The sequence below is a fragment of the Trachypithecus francoisi genome, unplaced genomic scaffold (genome assembly GCF_009764315.1).
Source record: "Trachypithecus francoisi isolate TF-2019V2 unplaced genomic scaffold, Tfra_2.0 Lachesis_group1, whole genome shotgun sequence".
NCBI lineage: Eukaryota > Metazoa > Chordata > Mammalia > Primates > Cercopithecidae > Trachypithecus > Trachypithecus francoisi.
Genome location: NW_022681454.1, coordinates 120,134,762 through 120,150,195, shown reverse-complemented (window position 1 = coordinate 120,150,195; position 15,434 = coordinate 120,134,762). Strand labels below are relative to the sequence as shown.

The following is a 15,434-nucleotide window of genomic DNA, read 5'->3' as shown; positions in this document are numbered from 1 at the left end:
ACCAACCACTGAGTCTTCTCAGTATCCCCACGATTTTTCCTAAGACAAAGGGGGAACAGTTTGCACTCTGCCCTACAGAATTTGTGAAAAATCATACGCTAACAGGCAAGTTCCTCCATGGTTTGCTTCTGAGTTTACTGTGGGCAGTCTGGACTAAGGCAAGGGAAGAGTTTACCCTTTTGGGAAGGCAGAACTCTGCAGGGGAAATAGGAGAACTTCAAGATTAATCCTTAACTGGAAATGGAAGAAAAATCAGATAATATCCTTTCTGCCGTCCCCTAATACCTTCAGGAGTTCAAACGTTTTCCAAGCCCGCGGCACTTGGCAATTCTAATTACACAGTAAAATACCTAAGGTTAATGAATAACCTCTAAAGGAAGTTACTTCACATAATGACAGCAATTTCTCTGAACTAAATGTTAATAATAAGGCCTGTAATACTATGAGAAGGAAATGGTGGCAATTGGCAAATGGAACTCTGTTGCTTGGTAACAAAACCTGAGGTATGGACATTTTCTTTACCTGACGGGAAAGGGGTGGGTGGAAAGATTACAGTTCCAGCCTGAACAGTTTGAAATGCAGGCAGCTTTATGAAGCCCATGGCTGTCCTGCAGCACATAAAGTGGAAGCATATGTGGTAGATCATTTTGTTAGCAGAGAGAAGTTGGAGGGGGAATAATTCCCTAAGAATTACTTAGCAGCACAGTAAAGGAAATGGGGTGTAATCTGTAAAGAGACTGAGGGCAACTTAGTTCACATTACCTGGTACAAATCACCGCTCAACAAATAGAACATTTCAGCAAAATCCACCTAACAGCTAAATCTTCTCCCCTGCCTCTCTGCTTCTGTTTGTTCCAACAGAGACAGACACACTTTGATCCTCCTGTTTGTTTTTTTCTGTTTTGGAGCAACTGTGGCATTTGAGAGATGAATTAGAAAAGGAATGCAATTAAGACAACCTAACAGTGCAGTGTTCCTTGCAGAGGAAAACTTTACGCATTTGAACTGCAGGCGCATATTTAGTTGAGTAATTATTGGCAGGCTGAATTGAAAGAGCCTAGAGACAACTTCTTCCAGCTGGTCATTAATCAACAGGAAATAGCCTACAACAAGGTCATTATTACCTTAAACCATTACAAGAGCATATTCAGTGAGAGGCTAAGATAAAATTGAGGGCTTTAAATCCCTGTTTGTTTTATGGCAGTGGTTTTCAAATCTGCCAGCATATCTACATCACCTCAACAGCTCTTTTTAAAATGCAGATTCTGGGGCCCCACTCCTGGAAATTGACACAGTAGATCCAGGATAGGTGCCTGGGAATGTGTACTTTAAATTATCCATGGTGTTCTCATCACCAGCCAGGTGTGGGAACTGTTGCTCTAAATTATATTAGCAGTAGAGTTTTTTGGTTTGACCAAAGATAGAAAGTGAGAGTAATTTTTTTGCACGTGAAATTTAATATATTTTCATTTCTGCTCTGAAACAAGTTTATACAGTTAGGAAAGATAAATATTCTAAGTGCATTATTTTTTATGTTTCATGTTTTAATATTTAAAAAGTGTTAAAACTGAATATTATACCAAAAACAACTGACTTTCTGACTATACCATCATTTCATTAAAAGCTATTTTCTGTAACTTGAGCATCTTCCTAAGTAGCCGAATAAAATCATCTGCCATAGGAGCCTTAAAAGGCCCACAAAATGGGCCAAGTTTGTCCCCTTATCTTGGTTATTTTTTCATGGTGCTCCTTATGAAGCGTTGGCCAGTGCTTTTAAAAGCCCTTGGTAGACTTCTTTCTTTCAGTTTTCCCTTCACCACATGCTCCCTCTGAGTTCTCTCTCCAATTCTTTGATTTCTTTAAAAATAATAATCTGCTATTATTTAGCTGTGGGTGTGAATAGATTAGTATTATTTTGGCCAAATAACACAAGTAATAGACAAATAACTAGGTGGATGGGCGACTTGATTCAAAGGAATGACTCTTGAATAGCAAGAAGATGTTTGGGACAGATTAAAATTCTGGTCCCGAAAATAATATCTTACAGACGGCATTCTGAATCTTTAGGATCTCTGCATTCACTATGCACAATGCAGGGACTTACCTATTAATAAGACTTTCTAACTATATTCAAAGAAATTAAAAGCCATCATCATGAGGTCAAGAGATTGAGACCATCCTGGTCAATATGGTAAAACCCTGTCTCTACTAAAAAACTACAAAAATTAACTGGGAGTGGTGGCACGCACCTGTAGTCCCAGCTACTTGGGAGGCTGAGGCAGGAGACTTGCTTGAACCCGGTAGGTGAAGTTGGCAGTGAGCTGAGATTGCGCCACTGTACTCCAGCCTGGCAACAGAGTGAGATTCCATTTGGAAAAAAAAAAAAGGAAAGGAAATCAAAAGCCATTGACTAAATAAACAAGAGAAACACCATCAAAATAATTAAAATATTAAAAATAAACACTACCAGAATGTGTAGATTACCTGAGCCACAAGAAATGGGTGCCTCACAAAGGGTAGAACTGATGACAAAAGCTATTCCCATTTTCCCCAAATCCCATACAAGTCCTTAACACGGCCATTTAGAAACCAGAATTAGGTTCACCTTAACCCCAAATCCTAATTTATGAGAAAGTTCTTGGAAAGAGATCAAGTCTCTACCCTTACCGCCATATTCTGGGACTAGTAGGAACTTCTAAGTACCTCCACTATGGTACTGATAATTCTCTGGACATTTAGAAGAACTCTCCTTATCCCCAGTCCTGCCCTGAAAGACATACAACACCTTAAAGATTACTTAGAAATTCTGATTCACCAACCTGCTTGAACTGAGGCGGCCCAACATAGTTGAAAGCTGGGAGAGCTGTTTACCCTCACATCTTGCAGTTCGAATGTGAGTCTTACAGAATGTGATTGGCCGGGCAGAGAAAAGCTACTCTTCTCTGAACACTCCTAGCCACTCCCAACAGCCTCCCTTCGCTCTCACAAGACTTTTGTGGGAGCACAGTGACACCCTTCTTGAGGCATTGTGATAGTGTTGACTTATCTGTCTCCTGCATTGGAGTATAAACTCTCTGAGGGCAGAAAGTGGATTTTATTCAACCACTTTCCAGGGTTGAGTTCAATACCAAGTATATTAAAGGGTTAGATACTGATGACTAATAAATGCATAAAGATTGCCAGAGAAAACCACAGCTAGAAAATAAAATGGTAAAAAGAGATTTTATTCAGGACTATTGCAATCAGGAAAAAGTACAGAACTCAGTATAGAACGATGCTCAGTTCTTAATACAGCATGAGGAAGTGGGAATTTATAGCCAAGAAGACTGGAGGTTGGAGGATAAAAAAATTACTAAGAGGAATATCAGGGCTAAGAGGAGATTCTGACCAAACTAACCTAACAGGATTTTGCTGAAGACAGGCCGGGGTGATCAGACATCACCTGAAAGATGGTGGAGGATGAAGAACCCATCTAGGCATGGAAGGTGGTCAGACATGGAGGATGGGAGATTCATGCTAAAGTTAGCTGACTTCGTGCTAAAACTGGATTTTATAAGGAAGTACACAGATGGACCTAGGAGAAGTTTCAGGAGCCTGACTAAAATTTGATCAAGCAAAGAATCTTTATCAAGATCTATGCTGCTAAGGATTGCTTTCTCTGTGTTAACCATTATCTTATCATTTCTCTCTCTTTTTTTTTTTTTTTTGAGTGACAGGCTAGAGTACAGTGACATGTAATCATGTCACTGCAGCCTCAACATCTAAGGTTCAAAAGATCCTCCCACCTCAGCCTCCCAAGTAGCTGGGACTACAGGTGCACACCACCATATCCAGCTAATTTTTTCATTTTTGGTAGAGCTGAGGTTACTCAGTATGCTGCTCAGGGTGGTCTTGAACTCCTTAATTCAAGTGATCCTCCCACCTTGGCCTCCCAAAGTGATAAGATTACAGGCATGAACCACCGTGCCCGCCATCATTTTTTTCTTTTGAAAAGAAGACAAAACACTAGTGATGCACTTAGTCACTGATACATTAATAAGAGTTGTTATAGTTCGTGATTCTTTTGCAGATTAAAAACTCTGGTGGACTTGAGACTATAATCAGAAAGGGACACAAAAGTCAGAGTAAATAATAATGGGAAGAGACCTTTTTGCCAATATTTCACCCTGTCTGCAGGTTGATCCCAAACGATTCCAGTTTTTCCCACCCCAGGGGACAGGCGACTGTATAATGCTTGGTGATTTGGTTGATATGGGTTTGTCCCATAATCCACCACTAGGATACTGAAGATATAATATGCACCCTACTTGAGGCCTAAAATGGATAGTGATAATTTCTTGGTAAATTACTTACCTGGTACAAAAATGCACTACTCAAAATAAACTTAGGACAATTCTGACACTAACCTATAATAGATCCGCAAGGAACATAAGATAGGCATGAGAAGCTCTGGAGGTTTAATCATGGAATCTGGAGTCAGAGAGACTTTTGTTAAATTTCTGGTTCAGTCATTTTACAACTTGGATGACCCTGAGCTGATAACCTAACCATCAGATTTCTCATGTGTAAAATAGTAATAGTAACACCCCTACTTTCTCGCAGGATTGTTTTGGATCAGCAATTACATACATAAAACAACTGGCCACTGGCATATAACAACAGTAGGTATGATGCTTTTACCACGTGCTTAATAAATGTTCATGAAATGGAATGGTATGGAATGTACCAAGACAGCATAGCCCATCAGCATAGCCCATGGTTTTTCCTCCTAGGATACACAGCCTACTTTAGACTCTTCATTATTATTATTATTTTATTTTATTTTATTTTACTTTTTTTTTTTGAGACAGGGTCTCACTCTCTCACTCTGTCGCCCAGACTGCAGTGCAGTGGTGCGATCGCTGCTCACTGCAAGCTCCGCCTCCCGGGTTCACGCCACTCTCCTGCCTCAGCCTCCTGAGTAGCTGGGACTACAGGCACCCGCCACCATGCCCGGCTAATTTTTTGTGTTTTTAATAGAGACAGGGTTTCAACGTGTCAGTCTGGATGGTAGACTCTTAATTCTTTCTTTCTTTCTTTCTTTTTTTTTGAGACGGAGTCTTGCTCTGTCGCCCAGGCTGGAGTGCAGTGGCTTGATCTCGGCTCACTGCAAACTCCACCTTCCAGGTTTAAGTCATTCTCCCATCTCAGCCTCCTGAGTAGCTGGGATTACAAGCACGCACCACCACGCCCGGCTAATTTTTGTATTTTTAGTAAAAAAACGGGTTTTCACCATGTTGGTCAGGCTCGTCTCAAACTCCTGACCTCATGATCCGCCCACCTTGGCCTCCCAAAGTGCTGGGATTACAGGCCTGAGCCACCATGCCCAGCCGACAATCTTCATTCTTTTTTTTTTTTTTTTTTTTTTTTTTTTTTTTTTTTTGAGACAGAGTCTCGCTCTGTCGCTGGGGCTGGAGTGCAGTGGCCGGATCTCAGCTCACTGCAAGCTCCGCCTCCCGGGTTTACGCCATTCTCCTGCCTCAGCCTCCAGAGTAGCTGGGACTACAGGCGCCCGCCACCTCGTCCGGCTAGTTTTTTTGTATTTTTTAGTAGAGACGGGGTTTCACCGTGTTAGCCAGGATGGTCTCGATCTCCTGACCTCGTGATCCGCCCGTCTCGGCCTCCCAAAGTGCTGGGATTACAGGCTTAGAGCCACCGCGCCCGGCCGACAATCTTCATTCTTAATGCGCAAGAGAGTATTAGGATTTGCTAAAAGTTGAGTCCCCATAACACAAAATGAATGAGAGATTAAATTGTTTTCCAGTTAATTTGATCACTAAACATGGTTAAACCCCATAATTTAAATTATTATACTTCTTGGGTTGACTAAATGTATATGCTCAAAACTGTAAAATTGCTTCTACTGATGAGCATCAAGGACATAGCATTAAGAAACTTTATTCTTTAAAATCATGGACCTTGAGAAACCTGCCCGTTTTAAATCTTATCAGGGATTACAAGTCAAAATGAAACAACTTTAAGCTGAGTAGGTTAAAGCAACGTACCTTTGGTCCAAGAGCCAATCAACATATTCCCTACTTCTGTTAAGAGATAATAAAAAGTTTTCTCTTTTCTGTTAGAACTAATCAAAACCCTCTGCACTCACTCATAAACGTATGTAAGTCCTGTTCAAGTAATCTTAAAAGAGACTGTGTTCCCATATTCAATCTGCCTTGCTCAACGAGGTAAATTTAGCTTTTTTCCCCTAGAATTGACAGTCCGTTCATCTGAACAACAAAACCCATAGTATGTGTAGTCCTTAAAGCTTCTATGAGGAAGAAGCCCTGATCTGAATGTCCCTTTTTAGGTAACTTTATGCCATTACCATTGGAGAATTGAGGCTTCTCTCTCTTTTTTTTTTTTTTTTTTTTTAAGGCAGAGTCTTGCTCTGTCTCCCAGGCTGGAGTGCAGTGGTACGATCTCGGTTCACTGCAAGCTCCGCCTGCCGGGTTCACGCCATTCTCCTACCTCAGCCTCTCGAGTAGCTGGCACTACAGGTGCCCGCCACCACGCCCGGCTAATTTTTTTGTATTTTTAGTAGAGACCGGGTTTCACCGTGTTAGTCAGAATGGTCTGAATCTCCTGAACTCGTGATCCGCCCGCCTCAGCCTCCCAAAGTGCTGGGATTACAGGCGTGAGCCACCGCGCCCAGCCAAGGCTTCTCTTTTAAACCATGCTCCTTAAACATTTCTACTACTGTAGGGTATTTACCCCTGTCTTGTGTCCTCTAAAACGTAGCATATGTGGTTTCTGCTTAGAGTAACTCTGAACACTGGTGATATCAGAGGATACAAATTGAGTAATCTCCAGGTGCCTGGGCTTTTTGAGCTTGACCTAGGTGGACACCGATCGGAATGTTAATGATCTGTCCAATTCCTATTTCTGGTTCACCTTCAAATTGACTTCCCAAGGACTAATAGTTCTCTTACTTCTCATGGCCCCAAAGGGTGAGGGTAGGGGAGACAGGGAAGGAAAACTCTTTGTACCTGAATTCCAGGCCTACCCCTTGATTCTGAGTAAAACCAAATGCTTTCCAGCCACCCAAATCCAAACTCTGGGGCTTTCTGGATTCCACTCCCTTTTTCATCTTCCTGGGCACAGAGCCCCAGGTCTGCCACCATGAGCCGCCCCTGCTCCATAGCTTCCTTGTGCAATCTCCGAACCCACCATGGTCTGTTAAGCTTCAAGTCCCCTACCAGCTCTGCTCCCCATACAACTTCCTACTGTAACCTACTCTAAAACCTTATCTAAAGTTTTAGTCTTACTTTTTTTCTGACTTTTGGCTATCACCTCTTGTAAACCCAACGTCTCTCCCAAGTACCATTCTTAGCATACATTTCCAAAACCAATCACATTTATTACTCGCTGAGGATGGGGTAACGCTCTATCTCCTCATGATTTTGAAACAAAGCCAATATCCTGCCTTATCAAATTATCAATGGGATTTTCACTTCTTTTCCTGGAGCCCCCCACTTATCAACCCCGTGCATATGTGAAATAAACTATCCCTCCTGTTAACCTGTCCTTTGTAAGTATAATTCACAAGCTCCAATCACTGAACCTAAGAAGGTAGAGGAAAAGTTTTTTCCTTCCTCTATGCATAGCTTACAGTGTGCTGCATACAGTACATGCTAAATAATTTTTGAGGAGGTAAAATTATTTCATTTAGTCAATCTTGATCTCAGTTATGTCCAGACTATTCTCATTTACTTAATTTTAGCAAGTGAATGGTCAAATGAGATAATACAGACACTGCAGATGAATTGAGTTTTGGTATTTTGCTGCTATATCTGGGATATTACCTGAAACTACCAACCCCAAAGAAGTGGTTAGATGCAGGAGCTTATGTATTATCTTAACAAAGAGTGATGAAATGTAGAGAAGAGACTAGACAAATGGATGGGGTTGGGCCTCTGAGGTGGGAATAAGTTGGGGGAAGGTAATTATAAAATATATAGTAAATAAGGTTTGTTTAGTAAGGTTTATTTTGCAGGCTGAAGTCCTCTTAGGTAATAAAAGTCATCTCCAGATGAGGAGAGATTTACAAATTGTCTATATAAATAGAAATTTCATTTACAAATGTAAATTTCTTTACAAGAGGAAAATTTCTGACCTGATTTTAGGCAGAAAGAGGGGTAAGCAGAGACAAGTATTTTTGAATGGCTACTGCTTAAAGAGTTGCCTACATTAGGTTTGGTGGCAAGAAGCCGAAGTCAGAGCCTGTGGTTCCTGTTGCTCTTCCGAGGTGTGAAAGAGTGAAGAAGGTGTGCTTCATTACATGAAGCTTTGCTCCTAAGGTACAACTCTTTTAGACCTCTCGGACTCACCCAATTTCCTCATAGGCTTTTGCACTATCTTAAAAGATGTTTCCCTTAGTAATATGGAGGAGACAAAATCAATAATGTGCAATACGAAATCAACACAAAAATCCAATTCTGTCAGAACAGATTAAAGGAGTCTTGCTTAGACTCCAGGATAATTTACAGTTTTTCTGGCTTGAATGTGGAATGATTATAACAAGTTGTAATTCAGATAATGAATTTCTTAATGCAGGAATTTCTTTGTTCAGGAAATAGAAGTTGGTGAAATTGAAACAAATGTATTAAGTAAATAAAGGGAAAAGCGCAAAGTACTTAGTGGCTAGAGTATTATCAATTTTAAAGAAGATTTGGAATAGAATAGTTAGGGAGCTATAATTTTTCAGTTTTTATACTGTTCTACCACTCTAATATGTTGCTATAATTCTCTGAATTATTTTTTTCAAAAATACAACAGCTATCTAGAGAAACCAATTTTATCTCATTTTTTATTTTTTAAATGCATTTGATTACGTATATCTGAGGTTTACAATATAATGTTATGGAATATATATAGTAGTAAAATGGTTACTATAATGAAGCAGACTAACATATCTTTCATCTCACATAGTTACTTTTTTGTGACAGGAACAGCTAAAACCTACTTATTTAACAAAAATCTCCAATATAGTATAATTTTACTAAGTTTATTCCTCATGTTGTACATTGGCTCTCTAAACTGCTATATGCTGCTATTTTGATCGTTTGACCTACATCGCCCCCATTTCCTTTCCCTCCCACCCTGCCCCACATCCCTACCCCCATCCCACCCATGGTAACCACTGTTTTGTTCTCTGTATCTATGTATTTGAGCTCTTTTTAAATATATATATTCCACATAAAGGTGAGATTATACAATATTTGTCTTTCTGTGTCTGGTTTCTTTCACTTAGCATGATGTCCTCCAGGTCTATTCATATTGTGGTTAATGATAGAATCTCCTTTTCTTTAAGGTTGAATAATATTCATATATATATATATATATACACACACACACACGCACACACACACACACACCATGTTTTCATTATCCATTTATCCACTGATGAACATTTAGGTTGTTTCCATATCTTAGCTATTGTGAATAGTGCTGCAATGAATATGGGAGAGCAGATGTCTTTACAAGGTAGTGACTTCATCTTCTTTGGGTATATACCCAGAAGAGGGATTGCTGAGCCATATAATAATTCTATTTTTAATATCTTTAGGAACTTCCACACTGTTTTGCATAAGGGCTGTACCAGTCTACATTCCCATCAATAGTATACTAGGGTTCCCATTTCTCTACCTCCTTGCCAACATTTGTTATGTCTTGTCTTTTTTATAATAACCATCCTTACAGGTGTGAGGTTGATGTCGCATAGCAGTTTTAATTTGCATTTCCCTGATGATTAGTAATGTTGAACATCTTTTCATATTCCTCTTGGCCATTTTTATGTCTTCTTTAGAGAAATGTCTGTTCAGGTCCTTTGCTTATTTTTTAATTGGGTTGTTTTTCTGCTATTGAGTTATAGGAGTGCTTTACAAATTTCTGATATTAACACCTTATCAGATATGTGGTTTGCAATATTTTTCCTACTTCATAGATTGCCTTTTCATTTTATTGATTGTTTCCTTTGCTATGCAAAAGATTTTTGGTTTGATGTAGTACCATTTATTATTTTTGTTATTGTTGCCTGAGCTTTTGGTGTGATATCCAAAAAATCATTGCCAATACCAATGTTCAGGAGTTTTTCCCCTATGTTTTCTTTCAGGAGTTTAATGGTTTCAGGTCTTACATTTAGATCTTTTATTCAGTTTGAATTTATTTTCGTGTATGGTGTCAGATAAGGGTCCAATTTCATACTTTGATGTAAAAAATCTAGTTTTACCAGCACTGTTAATTGAATAAATTACTCTTTCTCCATTACGTCCTTTCCGTGCTCTTGTCAAAAGTCATTTGACCACATGTGCTTGGGTTTATTTCTGTGCTCTCTATTCTGTTCCATTGGTCTATGTTTCTGTTTTTATGCCAGTACCACACTGTTTTGATTACTATAGCTTTCTAATATAATTTTGGTTCAGAAACTGTGATGCCTTCAACTTTATTTTTCTTTCTCAGCATTTCTTTGACTATTCAGAGTTGTGATTCCATGTGAATTTTAGTATAATTTTTTTCTATTTCTGTGAAAAATGACATTAGACTCTTGATAAGGATTGTGTTAAATCTGTATATTGCTATAGGTAATAAGGACATTTTAATAAATTAATTTTTCCCACTCATGAACACAGGATAATTTTCCATTTATTTGTGTCTTCTTCCATTTCTTTTATCATTGTTTTATAGTTTTCAGTATGCAAGTCTTTCACTCCCTTGGTTAAACATATTCTTAGATATTTAATTTTTTGCTGCTATTATAAATATGATTGTTTTGTTAATTACTTTTTCAGTTAGGTCATTATTTGTATATAAAAATGCGGCTGATTTTTTTATTTTTTTTCAGGTGGAGTCTCACTGCATCACCAAGGCTACGGTGCACTGGTGCAATCTTGGCTCACTGCAATCTCCCCATCCCAGGTTAGAGCAATTCTCCTGTCTGAGCCTCCCAAGTAGCTGGGACTACAGGTGCCTACCACCATGCCTGGCTAATTTTTGTATTTTTAGTAGAGACAAGGTTTCACCTTGTTGGTCAGGCTGGTCTCGAACTCCTGACCTCAAGTGATCCACCCGTCTTGGCCTCCCAAAGTGCTGAGATTACAGGTGTGAGCCACCGTGCCCCACCAATGCTACTGATTTTTGTATCCTACAACCTTACCAAATTCATTGTTTTGGTTCTAAATGTTTTTTGTGGATCTTTGAGGCCTTCTACTTATAGGATAATATCATCTGCAAATAGGGATAGATATAATGTTAGTCTATTTGGTATCTTTCTTCTTTTTAATTTTTAATTAATTTAGGATTTTATAAAGACAGTGTCTCACGTGTAATCCACATCAGTGATGACCATGAGTGCCTCAGAGTCCTAGGCTGCAGGAGTTTGTGGCAGCAGTGATGGCAAGGTAGATTTTGTGAATTCCTGGTGGTAAGGGCTTTAGGGATCCTCCCATTCTTATTTTCCCCAATAGTGGAGAGACTTGACTGCCCTCAGTCAAGTCTTGGCCTTGGGTCTGACATGAGCCACAGGCAGCCACAGCAGTGCTATGTTCCAGGGCACAAGTGCTCAGAGTGGCTATGGAGCTGGAGTCCTGAGCTGATCCCAACCAGGGAGATGGTGTGGCAGAGGCAAAGTGTTCTGCTCCCTTCTCGATGCGGCCATTTTGAGTTTCTGCCCTCAGCAGGGTTTCTGCCACACCCTTGCTGTGCTCCAGCATTCTCTTTTAGTCATTCTGGTTGAAATGTAGTGGTTTGTCCATTGTTTTAATCCATCTTTTGAAGGAGAGTGATAGTTGACCATCTTGCTGACATCAATTTGACTTCTGTTTTTAAACTTTTCTCCAAGATTTAGCTACAAGCTAAATTTAATTGCATAAAATGGACACAGCCTACATAATGGACAAGGCTTATATTTACCTCTGCAGCACCGTATTTTCCAGTCTTCTGCGATTGGCCTCCCTCACTTCCTATAAGGAAAAATAAAACTGGCTTCCCTGCATTTGGATGGGTCTATATCTACCCCTTTGTCTCTCCCCTTGACCACAGGGAGGTCCGTAACCAAGGCCCAGGTAATTGGAGTAACTCCCAAAGTCTCTATCAATTGGTCCCGGAGTGAGTACCTGCCTAAAGGCAAGCCTTTCTGAGCCTTTCTTTTCTGGAGATTTCCCAAATGAAGCTGGAAAAAGGAGCTTTGTTTCCTTTGGCATTGCTAAGCCTTCCCCCAGGAATTGCCCTGTAACTTTGGAGGTGCCTGTGGTCATCTCCATTCACAAAGTCATATGAAGTGATGGAGAATGAGTGATGATAACAACAGAAGAAAGATTTAAGGCAGAGAAATGGAAAGACAGTCTTGATACTTCCAGCTCTGCATCCAAATGACTCAGAGGCCCGCCCTTCTCTTCCTCTATTATAACAGCCACCCAATTCACCTTTGAGGGTAAACTTATTTGAGATCAGAATGCATTCCGACCGATTCACCTATATATCCAACAGGATTGGTAAGCAAGCTATGGTACAGTCATAGGGTCAAAATTGTATGGCCATTAAAATGATCTCACCAAAGTATAGCTTTCAATAAAAGTTACATGAACAGATAGTATGCAAAGATGATCTGATATATTAAGTGAGAAAAGCTAATTACAAAACAATATTCATTGTATTATCTAATTTTGTTAAAAATAGTTTAATAACTAGAGACAATAAAATTTTAGTGGCTTTTTTCTGGATGTTGGAATTACACATAATTTTTTATATTTTATAATTTTTACTTTTATGATAAGAAAAACAATACTAAAAACCAAACCTTTGTCCTAATCTTTTTATAGGCCTATGTACAAATTAAAACTTAATTGTCCACTCATTCATTTGAATTTTACCATGCCCCTTTCTTTCTAAATAAGTTTCCTTTAACATGGTGACACATCATCCCTTTCCTTTTTCAGGCATCATCACTTTAAAAGATGACATTTATAAGGTTAGTAAATTATCAACACCTTCCGTCAGCAGAGTTTATGGCTTTTTAGCTAGTGTAGGAGTTCACAAAAGAAACATTTTCATCTAAATGAAGTCACTCATTTAGAAGTAACTTTCTAATTATTTTCTCCATGGTAACACATATAACACATATAAAATATGAAAAAATATGTTTATTCAAGTTTTTTTCTCTTTCATAACTATTTCAAAAAGCCTTAAGTGTGTTTTATACCTCCTTAAAAATGTCAGCCTGTAGATGGGGTTCATTTTAACACTAAAGTCTGGGGCTTTGCACCAATAATCTGACTCTATTACTGCATTGCATTCCTGATGAAACGCACTAATAGTTTAAAGTTTCTTTATTAAACTTTTTTCTCATGAAAATGACTCTGAGCTTTGGAAAGCACTTCTAAAATAATGTCATATGAAAAGTGAGCCTTTTATTAGACCTCAGACCACAGAAGAATCCCATGGAATTTTTTCTAATATAATTAACCCCTTCATTTGAGAACTTAAGAGCTGGAGTATGGTTTAATAGGTAGATTTAGAGGCTTCTGTGCCTCCAGTAATCCTCCTTTCATCAAAACAATGGCTATAATTAATATTTATGATTTTGCCTTTCTCCTCAAAGGACTTTACAAATTGTTACCACAGGACTCATGACACTTACTAATGAAGTACTTACTACTCAGTCCAGAAGAGAAATTTACAGTCTTCTCAAGTTTATTCCACAATGATGTGGCTACGAAGGAGGATTGGTGGTGACTTGATGGATTCAACTCCCCATTACCAAAAGAATGAGTCAGGAATGGGAAACCAATCACTCAGTTCCAAACTGATTCCCCAAAGTTTGTGTAGCAGGATCACTGTTTTGGTTTGTATTGTTTTTTCAGGATCTCCCACTATGATGCCCTATAAGGGTAGGTAAATTACAGCTGAGGGCCTCTGGCCTCAACCTAATTTTATAGCTACCCTTCTCCCTCCACCTCTCCTATCCCACCCACAGTGAATTACTGTTACATTTTCAAATGATTGTTTAGAGAACGGAAGAAGAATATGTGACAGAGACTATATGTGACCTGCAAAGCCCAACGTATTCATTATCTGGTTCTTCAGCAAATAAGTTTACTCCTCCCTGAAAATCTAAGGCACAATAAGAAAAGTCCAACTGTAAAGCTGTTGCAATTCCAGCTATAAACATTGTCTAACATTCATGAAACTGTCATTTAGAAACTTGGACTTAGTGTACAGAGATAAATATACTTTGTGGAAGCACATTTCAGGTGTCAGCTTTTTTTGGAGTCAGCACATTGCTCTGGACTGACAGGATATAGACCTAAAAAGACCGAGTTCATGTACCAACATGCATATAGGAAACACTATACACACACAGGATATTCATCTACAACTTGGAGCTAACATCAAATAGTCTTGTTGGACGTTAGCACCACTCAGCAATAGTACTGAAAGAAAAGAAACGCAGCTCTTGGTGCACAACAATTTGGGAAGACCTACAGGCAAAACTGAGCCCATGCAGGCCAAACAGAGTCAGCAGTATAGCAGCATGACTGTCCCACTGTATACCATTTGTGTAGACTTCTAGCTAGTTTTAGTTTTATCAGCGATTTGTCTGATAGTTATTTATAAGCCATACCTCTTCTTAGCAACAACATAAAAAAAGATAACATTATTAGGTTCCCAATATATTAGCAACAAAAGCTGCTTTTTGTGTGAGACACTGTCCTAAACCTGCTACATATATCATGCCCTTTGAGGCTCCAGTAAGACAGACATTGCTCTTCTCATTTTACAAGGACTCATAGTGGCACACCCCACATAATGGAAGCCATCTGAAGTAGGGTTAGTGAGGCTCATGGGAACAGCCTGTGGTTCATGTCAGTCTTTCTGCTAAGTTCATTACTGGACGTAGATCCCATGTGACAGACTTTTCCATCAAAAATCCAGAATCCTATTGGAAAATGAATCAGATACAATTCAAACATTGGTCTTTGTTGTCCCTGTCTTTAGAAGGGGTAGTTAAAAACTGCTTAACCACAAAAATGTACCCCATGTGGTGACGATACTATTTACAATATGATGCAAAAGGCTACCTCCTCTAACCCCACAGTGGGTACCTTAGCAGATGGCTAATGATGAGTGGAAGCCAGAACAAACCAAATTAAACACAGGGGTCAGACTTACAGAATTCCAGAACCAAACGATTGGAGCTGCTCACATGCCTTGAAAAGGGACCTGACACCATGAGATTGTGGGTCTGAATGAATGCCACTGGCCCTCCCAGTTGCTGTTGTTTCTTCTACACAGAGACACAACATTCACATACATGTTTGCCACTCATCTGGCTAGTGCTTAGCATTTTGAAAGTGTGATCCATTTCTTTTTTTTTTCTTTTTTTGAGACGGAGTCTTGCT

At 39.2% G+C, this 15,434-nt stretch overlaps 1 long non-coding RNA gene across 1 annotated transcript; it reads left to right on the top strand.

Annotated features, from left to right (window-relative positions):
- The first annotated feature begins 433 nt into the window (after nt 1–433).
- On the top strand, nt 434–10,976 carry LOC117084793. Its single transcript, XR_004437668.1, has 3 exons — nt 434–503; nt 8,163–8,336; nt 10,880–10,976. It is a non-coding gene; the product is annotated as an uncharacterized LOC117084793 (long non-coding RNA).
- The last annotated feature ends 4,458 nt before the right edge of the window (nt 10,977–15,434 follow it).